Source organism: Caretta caretta, chromosome 1 (genome assembly GCF_965140235.1).
Source record: "Caretta caretta isolate rCarCar2 chromosome 1, rCarCar1.hap1, whole genome shotgun sequence".
NCBI classification, from domain to species: Eukaryota; Metazoa; Chordata; order Testudines; family Cheloniidae; genus Caretta; species Caretta caretta.
In genome coordinates, this window is record NC_134206.1 from 98936655 (window position 1) to 98959920 (window position 23266).

The 23266-nt window shown below is 42.4% G+C and overlaps 1 long non-coding RNA gene across 1 annotated transcript; it reads right to left on the minus strand.

Annotated features, from left to right (window-relative positions):
• Window positions 1-3476: 3476 nt before the first annotated feature.
• On the minus strand, window positions 3477-23214 carry LOC125638249 (uncharacterized). Its single transcript, XR_007357178.2, has 3 exons — window positions 22313-23214; window positions 19804-19907; window positions 3477-7705 (listed from the first exon to the last, which is right to left on the minus strand). It is a non-coding gene; the product is annotated as an uncharacterized LOC125638249 (long non-coding RNA).
• Between the last annotated feature and the right edge of the window lie 52 nt (window positions 23215-23266).

Below are 23266 nucleotides of genomic sequence, written 5' to 3' on the forward strand. Positions count from 1 at the left end.
GATAAAGATTAACATGAAATTCATACCTGTGTTATCTTTCAGTGGATGCTAACATTAATTTGAAATGTTATAAGAAAATGTTTCCTACAGCAAAAAAAAGAGAAATAAAAATGTTTTGAAATATGAAAGGAAGATGAGTGGCATGAAACTGAGAAAGGGAAGGTTAAAAGCAAGAAAGGACTGTCTGTGCCATGTTGTGTAATTGTGATGTTTCCACAAAAGGTGCTTGAAGAATTATGTAGATACTGGTGAATACATTGTTTGTAACTCCACTATGTTCATTTTTACAAATGGCCTTTAACCTCTGAAGATCTGAGTTCAAATCCTAGTTTTGGGTGGAAATAAATTTAGTGAGCCTTTTCCTAGTCTTCGTCCACATGACAAACCAGTACAGTTTCGCCTGAATGGTAATAGAGTCACAGGATCAAAATAGCACAAGGTCACCAGATTCCCTTGTGATGTAAGGGTGATATAGATAGGTCAGGATTCACATACATTTGAGGAACTAGGTGGGGGGATGGTGGCTCAGCTTCATGTCTAGGCTGAACTTGAGCCAAGCCAAAGCTAGTTCTGTACTTTCATTAGCAATACATTTGCTTACTTTCCATGTAAGGGTGTGGCAGGGAAGCAGAGGTGTTTTCTTCTTCTTTGTATGAAAACAGTTACTTATCTGAGAGCAAATGGACTTTCCTATAGACATTAGAATCAGTGAGCCTGGAGTTAGCAGCTAACAGTGCTATTCAGAACTAATAGATACCACTTTTCAGCTTGAGGCAAATACAGATGTTTTTTCTCATGAAGAAATTGTTTTAATTTGTAGCACTGTCAGCCACAAGTAACCAGCAATAAAACCAGAAATTACGATGAATTTTACAGTTTTGCCAACCCCAAACATTCAAAAATCTTGAGTTAATACCCCAGACATCATCAGATTAGTTTAAAAACCTCACGATTTTTTAAAAAATCATAAATGTTGAGTTCTGTTTATTCAACATCTGTTTTTTGAATGTTTAGAATACACTCAGGTCACATTTTTAAAGCTTTTCTCCCCAAAAGTGAGGGCCCAAAAACTTACTTACAAAACAGAGATCCCCATGCATTCATATGATTCCAAGAGGTGGGCCTTAAGAAAAATACTGTATATCATGACACTCATGATAAAATATAAGATTTGGCAACACTGACAATTTTATAAGGTTTGTTTTCTTTGGGATATTATTTCTTGTTCCGACACAGATGGGAAATGCACAGGTGAAGAGGGGACATCAGTAAGTCTTTGTCAGATAGCACCACCATGGGGTCTCTCAGGCCTGGTCTTCACACGTTTTTTGTACTGTTATAACTATGTTTGTTAGTGGTGTGATTTTTTTTACCGATACAGTTTGTCAACAGGACCCCTAGTGTTGATGCATTTATACAAGTATAGCTTATTCCCTATTCTACATGGGAGTAAGCATGGGTGACGCATGAGCCCCCCTTCAGGGAGGCTAGCCACCCGGCCCCAGCCCTTCTGCCGGAGCCCCCACCCACTGCCTGCCGGAGCCCCGCTCAACTTCCCCCCAGCCCATGAGAGCCCGGAGGAGCACTGGCCGAACAGCTCCAGGCCGCCCTCCGGCCCCAACCACCTGCTGGCCTCCGGTGGGAGCTGAGGTGCCGCTGGCTTGGAGGAAAGGGTGCAGTGTAGGTGGGATGAGGGCTTGGCTTAGGCCTTGGCCTACTACACCCACTGCCCATGGGAGTAAGCTATACTGGCCCATGGGAGTAAGCTATACACACATTTATACCAGTATTACTGCATCCACACATCCATACTACTGAATAGTAATAAACTTCCATTCTGTGCTTCCATCTTTCTCCAAGGGCCCAGTCCAACTCCCATGGAAGTTAGTGGGACTCGTTCTATTGGCTTTAATGGAAGTTGGATCAGATGAGTACTATTCACATCCTACTTAGTCTAACTTTCAGTTGCTGTGTTCTTCTGGGGATGTGTGTACTATGGAAAGCCCATCCTGATTCTCACCTCTTTTTTTTTTTGTTTAATGTTTTCATTGGATGGTGCAGTTTTATTGCTTTTATGCTCCAGAAGCATATTTCAACCCATTCCCCATCACGGGTGTTATTTAAAGTATGCCTGCCCATTAGTCCTATACTGTTTGTACTCGGGCAAACACACTCCACTCACCGCATAAAGGACCTGGACCTCATTTGCAAGCAAACTATTCTGAAGTCACTAAAACTGCATTCCTTTCGGATTAAAAGAAATCCTTTATTAATTGGAAAAACAGAAGAAGAAAAATCATCCTCTCAGCCTGTAAGAAACATCATCTGATCCCATTGTAAGCAGCCTTCAAATATTCTTTCAGGCCCTCATATTCCCAGCCACACCTTTTCTGGCAGTATTTAAGGGATTCATCAGTTCCACACTATGAGCCAGGCCTTTCTTGCAGTAATCTTCTTATAGGCCTATACTGGCCGATCTGAGGGGTCACTTCCTGTAAGGCTATTCAGTCTATCTGCAGCTTCACAACAACAACAACAAAAATACAGCACCGTTCGGCATTTCCATATAGATTAGTTAGAAATATGACCTTGCATTGCTCATTCACACTTGCACGCGAATTGTGGGGTTGGGTGGGAATATGGTTTGGGCATTTTAAATAAAATGTTACTTCAACATAGCTCCCTTCTGGGGGTTCATGTGTTCTTACAAAAGGCAACAAGTTCAAGCAGCTGCTGGACAGGCTGCTGTGGGCAGTATTTTGTGAACCTGGACAAGGGGAACGTACCAGGTGAAAGTCTGTCTCAGACTGCCTGAAGAGTCCTGTTTCAGAGTAGCAGCCGTGTTAGTCTGTATCTGCAAAAAGAACAGGAGGACTTATGGCACCTTAGAGTCTAACCCATTTATTAGTGCATAAATGGACGCAAATCTGACATCAGGAATCATAACATCAAAAAACCGGTTGGAGAACACTTCAACCACTCAGTAAAAGGTTTACGGGTGGCAATTTTGCAACAGAAAAGCTTCAAAAACAAGACTCCAGTGAGAAACTGCAGAGCTTGAATTAATATGCAAACTAGATACCATTAACTTGGGTTTGAATAGAGACTGGGAGTGGCTGGGTCATTACACATATTGAATCTATTTCCCTGTGTTAAGTATCCTCACACCTTCTTGTCAACTGTCTAAATGGGCCATCTTGATTATCGCTACAGAAGTTTTTTTCTCCTGCTGATAATAGCTCATCTTAATTAATTAGCCTCTTACAGTTTGTATGGCAACTTCCACCTTCTCTGTATGTATATAGATATCTTCTTACTATATGTTCCATTCTATGCATCCGATGAAGTGGGCTGTAGCCCACGAAAGCTTATGCTCTAATAAATTTGTTAGTCTCTAAGGGGCCACAAGTCCTCCTGTTCTTTTTTTAAAGATTCATGGTGGTCAAATAATGGAAACACATATCTGCATATAATTATTTAATGAAAAAGTTGACAACTTTTACAGTGAATATTATTCATAACAAATTGTTCAGTTACATCTCTTTTGGATCATGGGAAGGCTGAAGAGAGAAGATTGCAGAGTGGGCCAGGGACCATCAAACAGGGGCTAATGATGAAACCTAAGAGAATGACATATTGATTCTCTTCCGGGTTTCCTCCCACCCTCTGCATCTCATCTTTACCCCTGTATGACTAGTCTGTTTCCTACTGGTAAGAAGAATTATTTTCTGTGTGAGAGGCACAAAACAAAAGCCACCACATTGTGTTTTGTGCTAAAATATGAACTATCTTCCTGGGATCTGAGATAGGTCCAAGAACAAAAATTTTGTGACCTGCCTACAAGCTGTGGTGAAGGCAGCAGATGTGTTTCTTTTTTCAGAATAATTATCAGTGGAACTGCTTTCAAATCCAAGTTTCCTGTGGAATATAATTATTCCTGTTTAAATAAAGGACTCTGTCAGAGCTATTTAGCAGCACCTCTTTGTACAAAGCAAGAGCTGTTTCTTCTTAACACGGCACTCTTTCTACCCTTCCCAGAACATTACTCTTTTAGTATCAAATATTGTGCAGCCAAAATGTCTAAAATCAAAGATCATTTTACATTCAACTGAGTTCTTGAAATTTGAAAATGTTGCAATGAAGGGAATTTACTTTACTTTTTTATTATTGTTACTATTGCATGCATCACAAATTCTTCAAGGGGAGCAGCCAGTTCTTCCTTCCTTCCTCCCTATTTTAAGAGGCTTCCTTATAGGTAGTTGGGACTGGATTGTTGCTCCAGGAGTACAATGTTGGGGCCAGTTTGGCATATGACTGGTAGGGGAGTGGCCAAAGAAAAAAATGGGCTTTATACTATGATGTGATGTTTGCAGAATTTGGGCTCTGCCAGATCAGTGATGGAATGTGTTTCATCTTTGGGAGACCTCAACCAAGAATACCCTGACACTGGCTCTCTTAAGGTTGAACCTTGAGTCCATCCTTCATAATATTCACATGGAACAGAACTGCTGCAGAGAAAGACAGAGGCTGGCAATCTTTGAGATGACCAGGATCATGACCTTTCTCTAGGACTGGACTGGCAGCTAGAGTACATTGTAGAGCCATGGTGTTCTGTGTTCTCAGTTTTCTTCACTTACTGGTCACATTACTGTATGTTGAACGAGTTGTTGTTTTTGACTGGTCTGGGTAGAATGATTTGCAGTAATCAAGCTTTGAGGTGATAAAAGCATAGATTATTGTATCTAAGGTGAAAGGAATGGACATAGTCTCCGGACCAGTCAAAGGTGGAGCCACTGCTTTTATCCGATCATCTACAAATCAGGAAGGAGATTTTTTTCAGGACCCTGAAATTGCAGACCACCAAGTCAGATGGTGGGAAACACCCCCAGCAGAGGATGAGGTAATGCGGGGGGGGGGGGCGGGGAGAGGGATAGCTCAGTGATTTGAGCATTGGGCTGCTAAACCCAGGGTTGTGAGTTCAATCCTTGAGGGGGCCATTTAGGAATCTGGGGAAAAATTGGGGATTGGTCCTGCTTTGAGCAGGGGGTTGGATCTCACAACTAACCAATTTACTAAACAAATTGGTTCCAGTAGAGGTTTCCTAGGGGAATTGGGAACAACAGAAGGAGTCCAAAAGAGAGGTTTTGGTCTCTAAGAGGCAAAACTGGGGAGATACTCTTTTCCCAACTGGCCCAGCCAATCCCCAAGGCAGAAACCAAGAAAGGTGAGGCTTGGGGAAGCAGGGGCAAGTTAAGAACTGCCACAGTGCCCAGAGCCAGTCTCTGCAGGGAGACAGGGAACATGCAGCTCTTGGCCTGCTCAAAGGGATGTATTACAGTGATTGGCAGAAACTGTGGTGGAGTTTAGCAGGTGTAAGACAGAGAGAGAGAGAGAGAAGCAGGGAACAGGAGCAAGGAAGGAGATACAGTTCTGGCTGTGGGGCAAATGTTACGGGGTGCACTAAAAGGGTCTGGAACAAAGAAGCTGGCTTTTAGAGGTTCACTATACTCTAAAGGTGAAGGCATTTTCTGCTCTAGGTTATATGTAGGCTCTAAGCCAGTTAGTACAAAAGGCCTATTTTTTAAAGAAGGATTTTCATGAATTAAAGTGTTTTAATCCTTGATCTTTTTCATTGTTCACAATCATAACTGCTGTCAAACAGCAAAGACTCCTTATAAGATTTCAAAAAAAAAGAAAGAAAGAAAATTCAAGACCTCCTAATGATCTAGAACAATGTATTCAGAAGTTATTTAAAGTATACATTAGTCATGTCCCTTGAATTCCACAGCACTTCGTCTGGCCACTTTTAACATATTTTGCAGCTGTGATAATGTGTTTGGGCCTGCAGTTCTGAACCTGCAAAATACACTTATGCTGAAAATTTCTCAGAGCCTTGCTGTTCTGCAGAATCTGTCATTAACAAAAACCAGAAGGGTTAGCCAAAGTACTGCCTGTCCACCTGCCTCTCCAAATTTAATGAATACAGAAACACACACAAGTGGAAAATGTCTGTCCCTCTCCTAGAAGGCTATATTTTCATTAATGCAAACATCACTTTTAATATCCACTTTCACAAAATTGTAATCATTATGAGTGCACTATGTACAGAATTTAGTGATGAGAAATGAGAAGTAGACTGTGTGATGTTAGGTCATATAGTTCACCTCCCTGTCAATACAGGTTTGTGCTATAGTCTTCCTTAAGTAGTAAATGAACTAACATCAGTAGCTTGACGTATTTTTTTTAACCTCTGATGTCACAGTGCCCTCAACAATCATCCTTCAGGTGCTTTTCCCCAGGTAAAATACCTTTTGTTAAAATTCAAGCCCCATCGTTCCCCTCCTGTTTTGCATGGGGAAAATAGCCTGAGCCCATGAATTGAAGCGGGGACAGGAGCAGGATAGCAAAAGGGGAGAGTGTGGTCTCCACAGTATGCTACCCCTTCTTCTGACTACATGGAATTCTTTTTGCTGAGGTTCTGTATGGTTTTAGGTCCACCAGTTTGGAGAGGGCAGGAGCCATTCACATTCTGCCATATTCTCCTTACAAAACTGTGGGACAAAGCACTGCAGATAAGAGCCAGCAGAGGTTTATACTGCTGCTTCTTCCACACTTGGAAACCCACTTGCATGGGATATGGGCACAGCTGGCAGATGGGAGAGCCCTTAGTAGCATAGCACCTGCAGGAGACAAGCTGCCCAAAGACAGGTAGGAACCGGTGGGGACAGCCACCTGGACCGAGAGGATCATATACATGAATCACTCCCACGTGCACTTCTTTCTAAGTCCTTGCACTGATTCATAGACATTAAGCCCAGAAGGGATCATCATGATCATCTAGTTCAGTGATATTCAGACCTCAGTGGTTCAGGAGGCAAATTAGTGATCAACATTATCCAAAAGAGCCACAGTAGTGTGAGTTTATTGTTACATTTACTATAGTGTTATATAGTCATATTTAAACAGTATGACGGGGAAATATTTAGTTTGTGTTTATATATAAAAATATAAATATATATATAAACACAAACTATATATATATACATACTCACAGCAAAATGATTGACCAAGTATTATTATTTATCAACTACGATTGGCTAATAACATAGTGAAAGCATCCTGATTGGTTAATAGCTTAGAGTGGGTAATAATTAGATCACAGTGTTTTAATATCATGTACTGCAAAGAGCCACAGGAGACACATTGAAGAGCCACTTGCAACTCATAAGCCTCAGGCTGAGTATCACTGATCTAGTCTGACCTCCTGCACATTGCAGGCCACACAACCTCACCCCCATCACTCCTGTAATAGACCCCTAACCTCTGGCTGAGTTACTGAAGTCCTCACATCATGATTTAAAGCATATCTAATCTTCCTTTGCTATTGCAGTTATTGGGAAATACCTTTCACTCTTAGTCATGGGTTGGGTTGCAGTCTGTCCTTAGCTTGTTCTTTGTCTGTTCATGCTCTTCATCTGCCCTCTGCAAAGGGCAGAATATCTAGTGTTGGTAGTTAGGCTGCAAGTTTCCATAGATTTTTACCCTCTTCTTTTTTTCGTCATTGCCACACTCCATCTCTTTTCTTGTTCCTCCATATTTATCTTGACTGTTGTTTCAGTTTGCAGTCTCTGGCTGTTTCTGCCATAGGGCACTCTTCCAGAGTGACTACAATCAAATCTTTTGCTTCAGGTCTTCAGCCAGTCACCTGCAGGGGTAAGGAAGGAATTTTTTCGTGCAGTGCATAATTGGCCAGACGTATTCTGGGGGGGATTTCATCTGAAGCATCAGAGACTGGCCTCAGCTGAAAACACGATACTGGATGGGGCAGTGTCATGCTCTGGGGTGCAGTTCAGACCAGTGAGAGAGTGTGTCACTGCCTGTCCCATATCCCTGAGTGCCTCAAAACACTCTGCTACTGGAGCTCCCTTGTCTGGACGCTCCCAGCCAGCATATGAGCGTGCACTGCATGTCTGTGGGTTAAACAGATCTGACTCAATACATCTCATTCCAGCAGCCTGCTTGTTACACCAGAGCCACACTCTGGCCTCCTGACAAGATGACCCCCAACAACCCTCCATCCCCAAACAGTGTACCCTGCAATGTCCTGCCCTCTCCTGGACCACTCAGTGAGATCTTAAGGTTTGTTTGTTCCTTTGCAGATACAATACCCAGCAGCTTGCCATGCTAACTGGAGTTACCATTCACTTTAAATCAAACATAGCACTGGGCTGGTTTAGATTAAAAGTAAAACAAGTTTATGAACAAAATGAGATTGGATTTGAAGTGAGTTCAAGTATAAAGGATAGGGTTAGAAATGATTACAACAAATAAAAGTGAAAAAGACCTTCTAGAAGCTAAGAATGAAAACAAGCTACAGCCTTTGTTCAAGGTAGTTTCCTTACCAATCTCTTTTCCAGCAAGATGCTGACCACCTCCTTGGTCAGGCTCTCCCACAAAGTCCAAAGCGCTTGGTTCCTTTGTTGTCGTGACTGGTAACTTGGGGTTCTTTGCCCCTCTCTTTTATAGCCCACTGCAGCATTGAAAAGGATCCTTCTGAAGAGTACCCCCCCAAAGTTCATTCAAGCTGTGAGGAAGGTGACATGGAGTGGTTATCTACTCCCCTTGATGGTCCCATTTACCTTTTATTTAAATTGCATTCCCATTGTCTCTTAATGTACCCTGGAAATACTTCAAGGTGGCAGAATCACATTCCTTTGTCGAGGGTGGGTAACTTTAGCTCTACCTGCACACACACATTGAAAACATAATTTCCAATAAATTTATAATTTTGAATTTGTCCTCCACGTATACACCACATTATACTATTAATAATCAGTATGGTATTGGCTTTCTATTGCTATCTCACATTACACTTTTGAAATACAGGTTATGACCACAGTGAGTTGGGGTACATTGAACTGGTCAAGCCAGCTGAAACTTACTATCAGATATCAGTGAGCCTCTTCCATTGGGATACCGTTAGGTCACATTGGACCAGTGCTCTGCAATGGTATAGAGAATCTTCTTTCTCTGGCTGGTGTGTTCAGTCACATGCTCAAGGTCAAACTGATCATCTGACTGGGTCTGAGAAGGGATTTTCCCCTGGTCAGACTGGCACAGACCTTGGGAGTTTTTGCCTTCCTCTGCAGCATGGGGTATGGATTGCCTGCTGGAAGCATCTGTGAAAATCTCACCTAATCAATTCCTTGCCATTCCTTGGGCACTTGGGGGCACCCCAGTCTCTCTCCTGTTCTCTACCAGTGACATACAACATTTAGTCTCCTAAATAATGAAATGCTTTAATTTAATGCAACACGGGAATATCTGAGTGAAATGTAATGGCCTATGATATACAGAAGGTCTGGCAAGATGACCTAATGGTTTCTTCTGGCCTTAAAATACATGAAACTTCATTTGAATTGCTCCATTGGTTTCAGAGCCTTTAGCTGTTGCTCAAGCCCCTGGATCTTTCACTTCAGAAGGGGGAAAGGCTGCAGACTTGATACCAATATGGCCCTTCTGGATTTCGTTCTGGAAAGCAAACATTGAGAAGGTTCCACATTGGCTCACCTTGGTTCTTTCATTATCCTTCTATATCCCAGCTGTGTTATTTCTTCATAGGAGTCTCTTCACTTGCTGGGACTTGTCAGTGTCAACACACTTCAGTCTCTTCCTCCCAGAATTCCCTCTGTCGTCTGATCTTCCCTGTTCTTGGCTCACTGTGTTTCCCAAGTCATAGGTCTTTATGTCTGCTTCAGCTCCATGCACTCGTTATTATCAACACTGTCTCACTGCTTCAGCTATTCATTCAGCCTCCACACAGAGCTTTCAGTTACATTATAGCCATGAAATACATTTCTTTTCTTTTAAGTGTTAGGAAAAGCTCCTGATGGCTTTTATAACATTTCATCCATTTAGAGCTGTACTTTGTATTTGTTTCTAAATAAGCCTTAAAGAAAAAAAAGGCTGATGGTAATTTTTTTCTTTTTTGGTGATTAGTACTGCCTCCAGCTCTGCCTGTACAGCTATTAAATCTATCCAGGTCGTCTTGAAGAGGAATTGCTTTGTATTCCAGTTCCACTGCTGCGCACTTTCCATACAGTGTCTGATTTCCACTTGCACTAAGCCTTTTCCCTTTGAAAATTTCTTATTATTCAACCTCTTGGCACCATTTCTATCCCATCCCAAGCAATGTTTGGGTTCATCATTTATATCCTTGAACTTTTTCAGTTACTCAGTCATTTGTGTTACATTTTGCCTTTCAGTTGGAATATGTTTGAATTCCAGTTTTTCCTCCCGTCACTCCCACCCAAGGCAACCACCTCATTTGGTAATTGGGTAATAATGGTCTGATATCAGAAGAATCTTTGATTCCTGCTTTCCCCAGCAAATGTTTTGAAATAAAGAAAAAAATCTCTGTGCGGTACCCAAGAGTTTTCATGCTTTGGTGATAATAAGAACAAACTCTCCTCTTACTGGTTTTAACTTTTTAAGGAACCATCATTTTTCTTCCTGTCGCTCCCCTCTTTTTTCATCTTTCTGTCTCAGTGTTCCAAACCAGATTAAACTCTTCAATGGACTGTTTTGGAAAAACACTCTGAAACTTCTCAACTATCCTCAGTGGGGATGGGGGATGTGTGGGAGGGTCATCTCTTACTTCAGATCCAAATTTGTCTCTGCTCCACCGTCATCTTAAGGGCTCTTTATTTTCATTACCATTAATTATTGACATTGGGAATTTGATGCTTAGAGATCTTGTTGTTTATGCTAAATTTGTCCCACATCATTTAAAGCTTACTTTCTAAGTAATAACTGGACTATCAGTTATTTTGTATTTTTTTGTTCTGAACGATTGTTTCACACTTAGGGAGGCAGCATCATTCAGTGGATAGACACAGGATTATAAATCTGAAGAGCTGGGTTCCGTTCTCTGCTCTACCACTGACTCACTTGACCTTGAGTAAATCACTTAACGTTGCTGCGGCTCAGTTTCCCCATCTGAAAATGAAGCTAATGAATGTTAAAGTACTTTTATGAAGCATTTTGAGCTATACAGTAGTTACAGATCAATGTAAAAGCTGACTACAATCTTCTCTCATTTACTTCATGGAACACACTTTAAATCAAGGAGTGGCAGATGTGTAAACGAGCGCAGAAATGGACCATTATTATTTATTTGAACATGACAGGTTGAAGTGTACACAGACACACACACACGTTTGTACAGTTGATGCACAAATTCCCAAGGCGAGACCCTTGGCTGATATAAACTGATGTAGATTCACTGAAGACAGAAGAGCTATGCCAATTTATACCTGCTGAGGTGCTGGCCCCAGGACTTCCTGTTTGGGGGAAATACTACAACTAAGGACATCTTGGGCCTTTTATTCCCCTCCCCCCCGCGAAAAAAATCACATGGTTAAATATAGCATATTTACCCTTCATTAAATGCATGTGTTTGTGTATAGACACACATGCACAGGGGGAAGCACCAACAGCGCTGCAAACATAAAGACTTGCACTGAGGAGATTGGTCCCAGGCTTAAAGGGAATGCCTATGTATTACGGACTATAACCTACCTGTAGTATCCAGTGGGATAAGGAAAATTGCTTGATCCAAATACCGCAGTCTAATAAGGTTTAAGATTGAGATTGTGTTCTTACCTTTTATTTTCTTTCATTTTCTGTCTCTGACCTTTTGTGCCTATAATCATTTAAAATCTATCTTTCTGTGGTTAATAAACCTGTTTTATATTTTACCTAAACCAGTGGGTTTTGATTAAAGTGCTTGGGAAATCTCAGCTCAGTTTACAAAGGCTGGTACATGTCCTCTCCACACTGAGGAAGGGGCAGAGTAGGTAATGAATTTACACTGGTCAGGCTTCTGACCAGGGCAAGACGGTATAGTTGGGGGAGGGGGGTTTCAGGGCTAAGGAGCTTGTGGGGGAAGAGCAGGGAATTGGCTGGTGCCTTTCTCTGTGTGATTTGTGAGTGGCTCAGGAAGCATTCATGCAATCTAGCTGGGTGTGGGGCTCCACATGCTGTTGTACTAAGTGATAACAACACCTGGAGGGGTTTGCTGCTTGTCTCTAGCAAAACATTGTGGGAGACAGCCCAGGCTGGAGAGTTAAACAGGCACAGTGGTACCCAGTCCCAGCTTGTATCTCAGGGATCCTGTCACAAATTGGACTACAGTGTCCCATATTCCAGGAAGAGTTGCTAGATAAAGGCTCTGCACCCAGAAAGTGTGCATAGAAGCCCAGAGTTTGATACAGTGAGTGGATACCATCTAGTTCCAGATCGCCTAAGGGCACACCGGTCCCCAGGTTTGGTCTGTTACAGCAGCTTGATGAGCATCACAAGGGGAGCTCATTCATGGTTGTAACAGTGTGAATCAAAATTAATTTAACTATTTCAGTTCAAGTCTGTAGGCAGAGACTCTTATTTTGGAATAATCTGGTTAAAGATCAATTGGCAAATTGATGCTAGCCACTTTTATTCCCAAAAAACCCATTTCCACAAATAGACTTGTCCTGAAATAACTAAATCAGTTTTAGGAAAAAAATTAAATATATGCAAGTTTGTCTGTAGACCATGTCTGAGAAATGAGGACAACTAGCTGTTTATTGAGAAAAAAACCACTCTATTTTAAAAGTTAATTCAAACTGTGGCTATCTTAGCTCACTTTCCCCAGAACATAGCTACTCCAGTCTTTAGAGATTTCACTGTATTAAAACTAAATGATAAAAAAACTGATTGAGGGAAAGGAAATAGGTGCAGTAACTGTGATCTTCTGTTGGCACCGCTTACAAATCCAATTGTAATGAAATGTACGACACTGCTGCTGAAATCTTGTTCTATAAAATAAGGAGTTAAACATTTCCTTTTAAGTCTGACTCAAAAAAATTAGCAGTATGACTTGTGGTGACTATTCAGACTCTGGCACCCTAACGAAACCAGACTATTCATTGTCTCACTTCCTCATAAATCTTGTGTTGAATTGATTTCTTTTGAACGTCTGAACCAAAAAAAAAAAAAAAAAAAAGCCATGAAGTAACAAAGTAGCCATTTTCAGTTTATTTTTTTACGTATCTTTATATATTTTGAAACTGACTTCTTCAGTCCTGAAGGTGCATCTGAATATCAGACTATGACACTGAGCTAGAGAGGGTTAAGCAACCAGCAGGCTGGTTGACTTGAAAATAACCCTTAAGGACACATTAGAAGAGTATTGACATGGTAAACAGGGCCATTCCTTATAGATAGTTAGCAAAGCCATGTTATATAAACTAGAATAATTGAAATGTAGGGCCTGTATTGTTAGAGAATCAGAAATAGATACTAACTGTATTTGTCTGTTTACCTATACCTTGTTAGAAGTTTAACAATGTGATCTAATTAGCTTCTAATTAATTAATTAATTAGATCTAATTGTAGATGCTAAACTTTTGTTCCTGTCTATAATATTTCATCTATAGTCTATTGATTCAGAGATCAAAAAGGGATATTTACATTTAGAACTTGTGGTGTAATAATATCACTGTCTTTATTTCTCTTTGAAGTTTTTTAAACTACCTGTGAACTGTTTGAATGGTTAATTGTCGTATGCTAATCAATGGAACTAGTTATCAGTGTATGCCTAGGACATAGAGATTTATAGCAAAGCAACAACATACATTACCTATTCTTCATCCAAGGAATGCCTGCTGTGGTCATTTGCTGCCAAGAGACTTATCATCTGCACTTCAACTACAAAGGATCTTTTGGGTCTGATCTCAGATCTGCTTAATCTTTGTCAGGGAAAAGTCTATGTTGCAAGACTGAGGTCTCCAGGTCTATTCTAGATTATCCCTACAAATTCTCATGGAAGAATTTGATCAGACTCTGCACAATGGGCTGCCTATTGGACTATAACCTATTGACCTAATTCTAGAAGGACTTTTACAAATCAGCAGCCTCACATCTCTGCTATGAAACCATCCTGAGAACTTTGTGTCTGTATGTGCAATGATCTTTTAACCTCACTATCTCTTTCTTTTCTAATAAATCTTAGATTTTGTTAATAAGGATTGGATGTAAGCATGTATTTAGGTAAGATCTGAAATATTCACTGTCCTGGTAGGTAATGTGTTTGTAGATTGGTAGAACTTTATATACGGTGAATAAGGTTTTAAGTAACCCTTGCTATATTAGACTTGGCTGGGAAATTTAATTACAGAATAAACCACCCATTTGGCGGATCATCTGCCCTATTTGCAGTTTGCCCTGGTTGAGCAGTCTCAGGATAGCCCCCACAGTGACCACGGTCATGCAGACATTTAACCTAACTTCACTGGCAGATAAATATTTCTTCACTGGCAGATAAGTATTTCTCAGATCAATTAGATATGCAGTGGAAGCTTTTCATTAAAACTATTAACATGATTGAGGGTTCTTTCTTGCTTGTATGGGAAACAAAACTTTGTTGAAAGCACCATACTATATCAACAACAGCTTCTGAAAAACCACTAAAACAACAAAATCAAGTCACTGGCTAATCCACTGTATTTCTATCTATACTTTACCAGAGCTTTGAGAAATGGTATGATCAAATGTTCCTGTGCAGCTTAAAAAAAAGAGTAATTTCTTTTTTAAATTTAACTGAGGGCTTCAATTAAATATGACCTTATCACCTGACACAGATGGGTATTTGACTGGATCGAGTGTTCATATTTTTTTTCAAACCATTATAGTTATCTGAGCTCTGTGATTCCATCCATTACTTGGATATTCTGTAAAATCAAGAGCAAGCATTAATTAGGAGATAATAGAAAGCTTTGCTGATTTGCAACAGTACTAATCTTGTCACCATGTGAAATAAATGATAGGATTAATTCTGAATAGTTTATTCTGACAAAAACCCTAAATGACTGCCGAGGGAAAAGTTTAATGTGCCTGCTACTGCTTTTATGCTGCACATATTTCAAATTGTACATCTAAATAATTGTTTAAAAGTTACATACTTATTGAATCAGATAAATAGTAAAGCAAATGAAGGAGTCAGGATTGTGGTGCAGTGCAAGTCTTTACCGGTGACAGGTTTAAGCTTCACTCTTTAGAGGGTCCTCTGAGAACCAGTGAGGAACATCGTACTCCAACCACACACTCTCCTCACTCCTTCCCCCACTGCTAACATACCCATGGCACACCCACTATGCCAGGACCATAGAGATCAAAAAGGATATTGAAGAACAGGAAGGAGTCAGAGAAAGGAGCTGTGAATGATTAAGGGCATGGAAAAACTCTCACATGAAGAGACTGAAAAGGTGTGGATTGCTTACATGAGACAGGAGGTGTCTAAGACATGATAAAAATATATAAAATTAGGAATAGTATAAACACTTTAACACAATATGTACATTGACTGAAATGCAACGCCACTAGATGCCACTGCAGGCAAGAGCGTTGCAAGACTCAAAAAGGAACTGGACGTTTTTATGGTTAGTAAGAATATCCAAAGTTCTAACAGTTAATACTAAAAAAGGGTATGCGGTGGGGAGAGAAAACCTTATGCTCAAGGCTTACACCAATCTTTAATAGGAGTTAGGCACATTATCCCATCCACATCTGCTTACTAAAGGGTTCTTACTCTTTTGTGTGATGTATCTGGTGCTGGCCTCTCCTGGAGACAGCTTACTGCACTAGATGAACCACAAGCATGGATATGATTTTGTCATGGTAAAATTAGGCAAAATTCACAGAACAGGCATGGGAAAAATGTACACAATCAGGGTATAGTCATAGCAACAACAAAAATGTGTACCAATTGAACAATAAAGTATTACAATGCAGAAGCATTGACAATTGAAATGAGGCAGGGAGTGAAGGTGGGGCTCTCCCCAAGCCCCGCCCCTGGGGCTGAAGCCCAAATTCACGGACCTCTTTTAAAATCACAGAATCTGTGACCTCATCGTAGCCCTAACCATGGGCCTGATCCAGTCTGGCATTTCTTACGTCCCCTTTTACCATTTAGCTGGCTTTTTTTTTTTTTTTTTTTTGTACCTTAAATTCTCTAAAATTAGGATTTACTAATGAAAAACATCAGATTTAGATTTCCTGTGAGTGATATTTTAGGAAACTTAGAAATAAACTCACTTTGCTTAAAGTAAAACTATCTTAAATCTTAGATTATAAAACAGAGTTTACCAAATCAGACAGTAAACCAATGAATGCATGGTCTAGTGATTAAAGTTCATGACATGGAGTCGGGAGACCTGGGTTCTTTTCCTGTCACTGCTCTAACAAGCAAACCATAGAGTCACTAAATTTTTCTGGCCTATTTCAGATTTAATTATTCATTTAATTAAAGTGAAACAACTTCAGCAGAAGAGATTGAGGAAGACTCATATCAGAATGTTTCATAGTCCAGTGGTTAGTGCACTCACTAGGAGGTGGCAGATCCCTGTTCAAATCTCTACTCATCATCGGACATAGGGAGAACTTAAACTGAGAGTCTTCCATATCCTGGATGAGTACCGTACCCACTAGGCTAACGGTTATAAGGGAGAACATCCTCCTCCCCCGCTTCATGTGTTTAATGTGAACTCACCTGAGGGGCCTGATCCAGTAGGTGGTTTTTGAGCATCCCTACCAGCATAAAACCTGGCATGCAATTCAGGCAGCTGAATGGTATACTTTCCCTTGCTTTGTGAATTGCAAATAGAAATGGGAATCTCCCTGCACCCCAGACTTAGGCACCTATCTCTGCGAGAGTGTGGGGTTTAGCATACACCTTTCTGCTCAGCATCTTCCATGCTCTAATTTAGGTGGCTCACAGTCTATTGTGCTAGCTTTGCAGATCACATTCCCAGGTGCCTCTCTCCCCATTCATTATATAGGAGTCTAGATGCCTAACTCAGGCTTTTTGGATTGCAGGGTTATTCCTGTGATTTTTCTGGACACTGTGACACTCAACATCCAAGTCCTTTTGTGGATCTGGGCCTTAACCTTTCTGTGCCTCAATTTACCTGACAGTAAAATGGGCATACTTATCGATTGCAAAGGATGTTATGAGGCTTAATTCATTACTGTTTAAAAAGTCCTTTGACATCTTCCTGTGCAAGTGCTAACAATTACATTCCTTCATTGCAAATTCGGACCATGATTCTGCCATAAAGTCAGGGTGGCTGGACTCATCTGCATGCATGAAGCCCCGTTTACTTTGAAGGGGCTCTGCATAGATGCGAGGGTCTACTCACCCGGAACTCATAGTAGCCTTAGGCAGCATAAAACAAAGTAGAATCGTGCCCTAATGCGTTCATAAAACAACTGTCTTGTGCTCTTCCTTTTAAAAAGTGTGTGTGTGAGAGGGAAAAAATCCAGGCATCTTTTCTTCCAGCAGCCAGCACCTTATCCTATGGATTAACCATTTTTTTTTAATCTAATGAAATATGCTTATGAGAGTGAATATGATGTAACTGGAATATGCTTTATGCAAAAGGTCTCTTGTAAGGTATCATTACAAAGGTTATAACCTACTGAATATATTCCTACTATTTGTAGGCATGTATCTGTGACAGGTTGGGTCACAGAGGCCCCTTTGGGACTGTCATCTGATATGCTAAGATTACCTCTGAGCCCATTTTCCCTGCCTGTTTGGGACTCCAGAACCCTGCCTTGTTGAGCCAAACATGCTAGCCTGCTGCAACACAGACTCAGGTCTGGTCCACAACCCCAAAGCTGCAGACTTTAACTAAAAACAGCTCAGCAGGTTTCCTATCTCCAGCACCCAGACATAGAAATAATACATGCAAACAAATAGGATGAACACACTCAATAGATTATAAGATTTGTAATACCTTACAAGTTTCAGAGTAACAGCCGTGTTAGTCTGTATTCGCAAAAAGGAGTACTTGTGGCACCTTAGAGACTAACCAATTTATTTGAGCATAAGCTTTCGTGAGCTACAGCTCACTTCATCGGATGCATACTGTGGAAAGTGTAGAAGATCTTTTTATATACACACAAAGCATGAAAAAATACCTCCCCCCACCCCACTCTCCTGCTGGTAATAGCTTATCTAAAGTGATCACTCTCCTTACAATGTGTATGATAATCAAGTTGGGCCATTTCCAGCACAAACCCAGGTTTTCTCACCCCCCCCCCCGCCCCACACACACAAACCCACTCTCCTGGTGGTAATAGCTTATCTAAAGTGATCACTCTCCTTACAATGTGTATGATAATCAAGTTGGGCCATTTCCAGCACAAACCCAGGTTTTCTCACCCCCCCCCCCGCCCCACACACACAAACCCACTCTCCTGGTGGTAATAGCTTATCTAAAGTGACCACTCTCCTTACAATGTGTATGATAATCAAGGTGGGCCATTTCCAGCACAAATCCAGGGTTTAACAAGAACGTCTGGGCGGGGGGGGAGGGAGTAGGAAAAAACAAGGGGAAATAGGTTACCTTGCATAATGACTTAGCCATTCCCAGTCTCTATTCAAGCTTAAGTTAATTGTATCCAATTTGCAAATGAATTCCAATTCAACAGTTTCTCGCTGGAGTCTGGATTTGAAGTTTTTTTGTTGTAATATAGCAACTTTCATGTCTGTAATCGCGTCACTTCAATCTCTCTGGTCACACGATTACAGACATGAAAGTTGCTATATTACAACAAAAAAACTTCAAATCCAGACTCCATCGAGAAACTGTTGAATTGGAATTCATTTGCAAATTGGATACAATTAACTTAGCCATTCCTAGTCTCTATTCAAGCCTAAGTCATTATGCAAGGTAACCTATTTCCCCTTGTTTTTTCCTCCCCGCCCCCCCGACATTCTTTGCATAATTAAAGATTATGGTGATTTAGAATCTTGATGGCTCCCATTGACCCAGACAATTGGTTGTAAATGGTTTATTTACCTGCAAACCTTCCTGTATGTGTGGGCCAACCCAGGAAGAATGCAGACTGGGGGGGGGGTCTTACAGTGACATGTGACCATGTCACATGATGCTGGAATCCATCTTAATTCTTGTACTTTTCCATTGATGAGGCAGGGGTGGGGACAAGCACAGGGAAAAGATTCCCACCTTGTGCCAAAGCTATAAAAGGGGGTGGAGCAGAACAAAAGGGGCTGCCAGTCATGAGAAAACCCCTGCTTACCAGCTGAGATGTCTGCTGGATCTAACAAAGACTGTACTGCGGAAAGGATTGGGCCCAGACTAGGAAGGAGTCTAGTCTGTGAAAGAAGCTTACTGGAACATCTCTTGGGTGAGATATTACCTGTAGGCAGTTTCTTAATGTATTAGGCTTAGACTTGCGTGTTTTGCTCTATTCTGCTTGGTGACTGACTTTTTTCTGTCTGTTATTACTTGAAACCACTTAAATCCTACTTTTTATACTTAATAAAATCACTTTTATTAATAAACCCAGAGTAAGTGATTAATATCTGGGGAGCAAACAGCTGTGCATATCTTTATCAGTGTTACAGAGGGCGAACAATTTATGAATTTACCCTGCATAAGCTTTATACAGAGTAAAACGTATTTATTTGGGGTTTGGATCCCATTGGGAGCTGGGTATCTGGGTGCTGGTGACAAGTAACCCGCTGAGCTGTTTTTAGTTAAAGTTTACAGCTTTGGGGGCGTGGCCCAGACCCTGGGTCTGTGTTGCAGCAGGCTAGCGTGTCTGGCTCAACAAGGCAGGGTTCTGGAGTCCCAAGCTGGCAAGGAAAACGGGCTCAGAGGTAATTTCAGCACATCAGGTGACAGTCGCAATGGGAACTCTGTGACCGAACCCGTCACACAAGGGTCTACTCACCTAGAACTCATTGTAGCCTTTAGTAGTATAAAATAAAGTAGAATCATGCCCTAATGCGTTCATAAAAACAACTATCTTGTGCTCTTCTGGCTTGAAGTGTGACACTACAAACATAAACCATAAAAGAGAAAAATAAATTGTGAGACAGACTTTAAAACTGCCCCATATAAGTCCTCACAAATGTTTTTAGCCCTTTGGAAACTAGCCAAATCCCAACAAGATGGCACCTGGGGATTAGATATCTTCCAACAAGTTGGAGGGGCCAATAGGGATGCTGTGCTGGGGAAGAGGGAGCCTTTCTGCCTTTATGGATGTGTGGCTGAGATTTTTGCCAAAAGTCCTACTGGTGCCGCTTCCTCTCTGCCAGGAAAAGTCTCTCCCCCCTCAAATTGACCCAAATTTCCCTTGCTGCTGGTTGCCAACTACTCCCTGAATAAAAAGGGTGCAGGTAATATGCATGAGCAGCTGAGTCTGGTAGAACTGGCACAGAGCCCAAGATGCTCTATATTTATTTATTTCTATAAAGGGAGAGAGAACAGAGTCCAGCTAGGGTAAGGAGAGGGTGAAGACCTAAGAACAGGTATACTCTTCATTCCCCACCTGCAGAACACCAACGAGAATACCTGTTCTTGCTGAGAAGACATTATGCAAATAACTCTGAACACTGCATGGCTAGCAACAAGTTGTAACAACTGTCTTTGTTTCCCTCTCTTCTAGAGTATGCTACATTACACGTCCTCCTTCCATTTGTACTAACAGTGGATTTTTTGAGGGGGCCAAATAGAAAAGGTTTTCAGCGCTACTACTTTCCTAACACTTCCTGGTGGGGGGCTCAGCACTTTTGAAAATGAGGCCATTAAAGTGCAGTCTTTTTATGGTTCCATATTGCAGTGCAAACCCCGTGGTGCTCTGATATCTGATCTCTGTTAGTACATTGGAGCTCCAGCTCAACAGGCCATTGGCATCAATGCCTCATTCAGTCACTGCTAGCATAAAGGCACCAAGGCTGTTTGGAGCCACCCTCAAAATACTAGCCAGACTTGTCTACACCATTCAAGAATCAGTCGGGAAATGACAGCCAAAATTGTTAAGTACAGTTTTAGCACTACAAGTGCCGACACTTGTAGAAGTGCCACTGCCCCTCAAAGAATACTTAAACCATATGCCAAAGTGTGGCTTATACATCCTGTGCCAAATTCTGTTGAGATACCATTCAGAGGTTCTCTGCTACCTTGCTTGAGACAGATGACTCTGCTAGCTCTGAAAGATTTGTCCCTTTGAAGCAGGGTAGTTTAGTCCATTTTGAGACAATGTATCATTGTGGAGCAACAAGCGGAGAGCTCGCTAAGTGTAAAGGATGGCCAAACAATACGTTTCTGGTCTGAAGAGACCAACAGAAACAAAAATATCAGCATCACTGAAAATGTTACACTAGTCAATACTGATCTGACTGGAAGCCATAACCTGAGCACTCAGACATCTGCTCATGTCCAATTCCCAGGCAGAAGATGCACTGAACATTCTCATTAGCTAGAAATCATCAGTTAGATATCCTTTTGCCACATGAACATCATTAGATGCAAATGAGCAGTCTTCCTCCTGATTGAGAGATTGCAGTATGACAACCTCCTAAAATACAAAACGAGATCCTTGAAGCAAAAAGCTTCAAAGTTCAAAACTGAAGCCACAGAAGAAAGAAGGTGTGAGAAAAAAGGAATCGAAGTGCTAAAGCAAAACATTGAGATGAAGCACCAGACGTGTAGACATTGGAAGTACAAGAACACAAGGCAAGGGTTCTCCAAGGTCTCCAGAGACCAAAGACTCCCTGCTTAGCATCAACCACAAGGCCTAAAAATAAAATTAATGAGGAAACAAAATTGGATGTCTGAAAAGTAGAGAGACAAAAGGATACTCAAAGCTGACTAAAAGCTAGACAGGATGAAAAGCAGAGCTGCACCTAAAGTGAGTGCATTTGCTGACTTCGGTCAAAAAGGCACTAACCAGAAGACTCCTCAGGTCAGTGCTTAAACTCCTAAATCACAAGTGGAGGGAGAGGCTTGTGCACACTGCTTAATTTGTAATGAAAGAGGTGCTGGGGCTCAAGAAATTTTTTTACATTCATAACTGATGCAGTAGCCCAGAGCTGCTAGGGCTACAAACTACCAAGCCTGGAGGTGCCAGCACAAATTAAGCACGGCTTGCTTACCACCTCCAACCAGTACTGCTGACCTTGCAGATCAACAATTTTAGAGATTGGGGAGTTCTACTTGTCTTATGTAAGAGCAAACAAAACCCAGGAGTGAGAATCTTGCCAGAATGTTCAAGGCAAGTCTTCTTCCTTTCCACGTATCGCCTTCATTCGTTCTTCTCTGGTTATCTCTCTTCCTCCCAATGTGCACATCTGGATTTAGCTCAAGGGCCAAGTGGGATTTAGCCCTAAACTGTCATTAGAAACAAAGGCAAAGAAACGCGCTTTACACCCATGACCCCCAAGCCTGCAAACACTTACACAGCTGAGTAGGCCCACTGCAGTACAGGCGGCCGCTCAGGCACAAGCCTACAAGAGCCAGGCCAGGATTGTTGCTGGCAGCCGCTTGTTAGGTAACAGGGAGCACAGATTCCAGAGTCGCCGCCGTGTTAGTCTGTCTCCGCAAACAGAACAGGAGGACTTGGGGCACCTTAGAGACTAACACATTTATTTGAGCATAAGCTTTCCTGAGCGACAGCTCACTTCTTCGGAGAAGCGCTGCACTGCGGCGGGGCGGGCACTGCCTCTGGCTGGCTATCGTCCCACGCCTTCGCAAGCCAGCCCCTGGCTGCTAGGGCCGCCCGCAGAGCCCGGCTCAGGCGCAGGCAGCAGCGGGAGGCTGGAGCCCCATAGGGCTGCTACACCTGCAGCAGCCGCGACACCGGCAAACCCGCCTCGCGCGCTGAGCTGCGCGTGCCGCGCCACCAGCGCTAAGGAGCAGCCGCCGCCCGCGCGCAGCGTAAGCAGCTGCCGTCGCGAACACCGCCGCCGCCGCGCTTCGCGCCAGCGACCCTCTGCTGCCCTTCTCCGATTGGCTCACTCAGCCGTGCGCGTGACAAACGCGTGGCCTCCGGTTGGCCGCTGGGGAAGCTCATGTCCGAAGGAGGGTTGGAGGCGGGTCGCTGTTTCCTAAGCTACAGCGGAAGAGGAGGAAGCTGGTAGCAGCAGCCGCATGTGGGACGCGCTCTTGCCCTGCGATTGGCGGGGCAACTTTGCTCCTGGTCACGTGGCGGCTTGGCTCGCGCTGGCTGGCTGGCGGGTTGTTGCCTTGGCGACAGAGGACTAAGGGGCGGGGTCGCCGCCTCGCTGCGCCGCCGCCGCCGCCTCTGAGCGCGCGGCCCCGCCACCGGCAGCGCCGCCCAGGAGGAGCTGTCGCGGCAGGAGCGTCCGCCGCCCGGGCGAGCGCGGGGCGGGGGCAGAGCGGGGGCGCGCCCA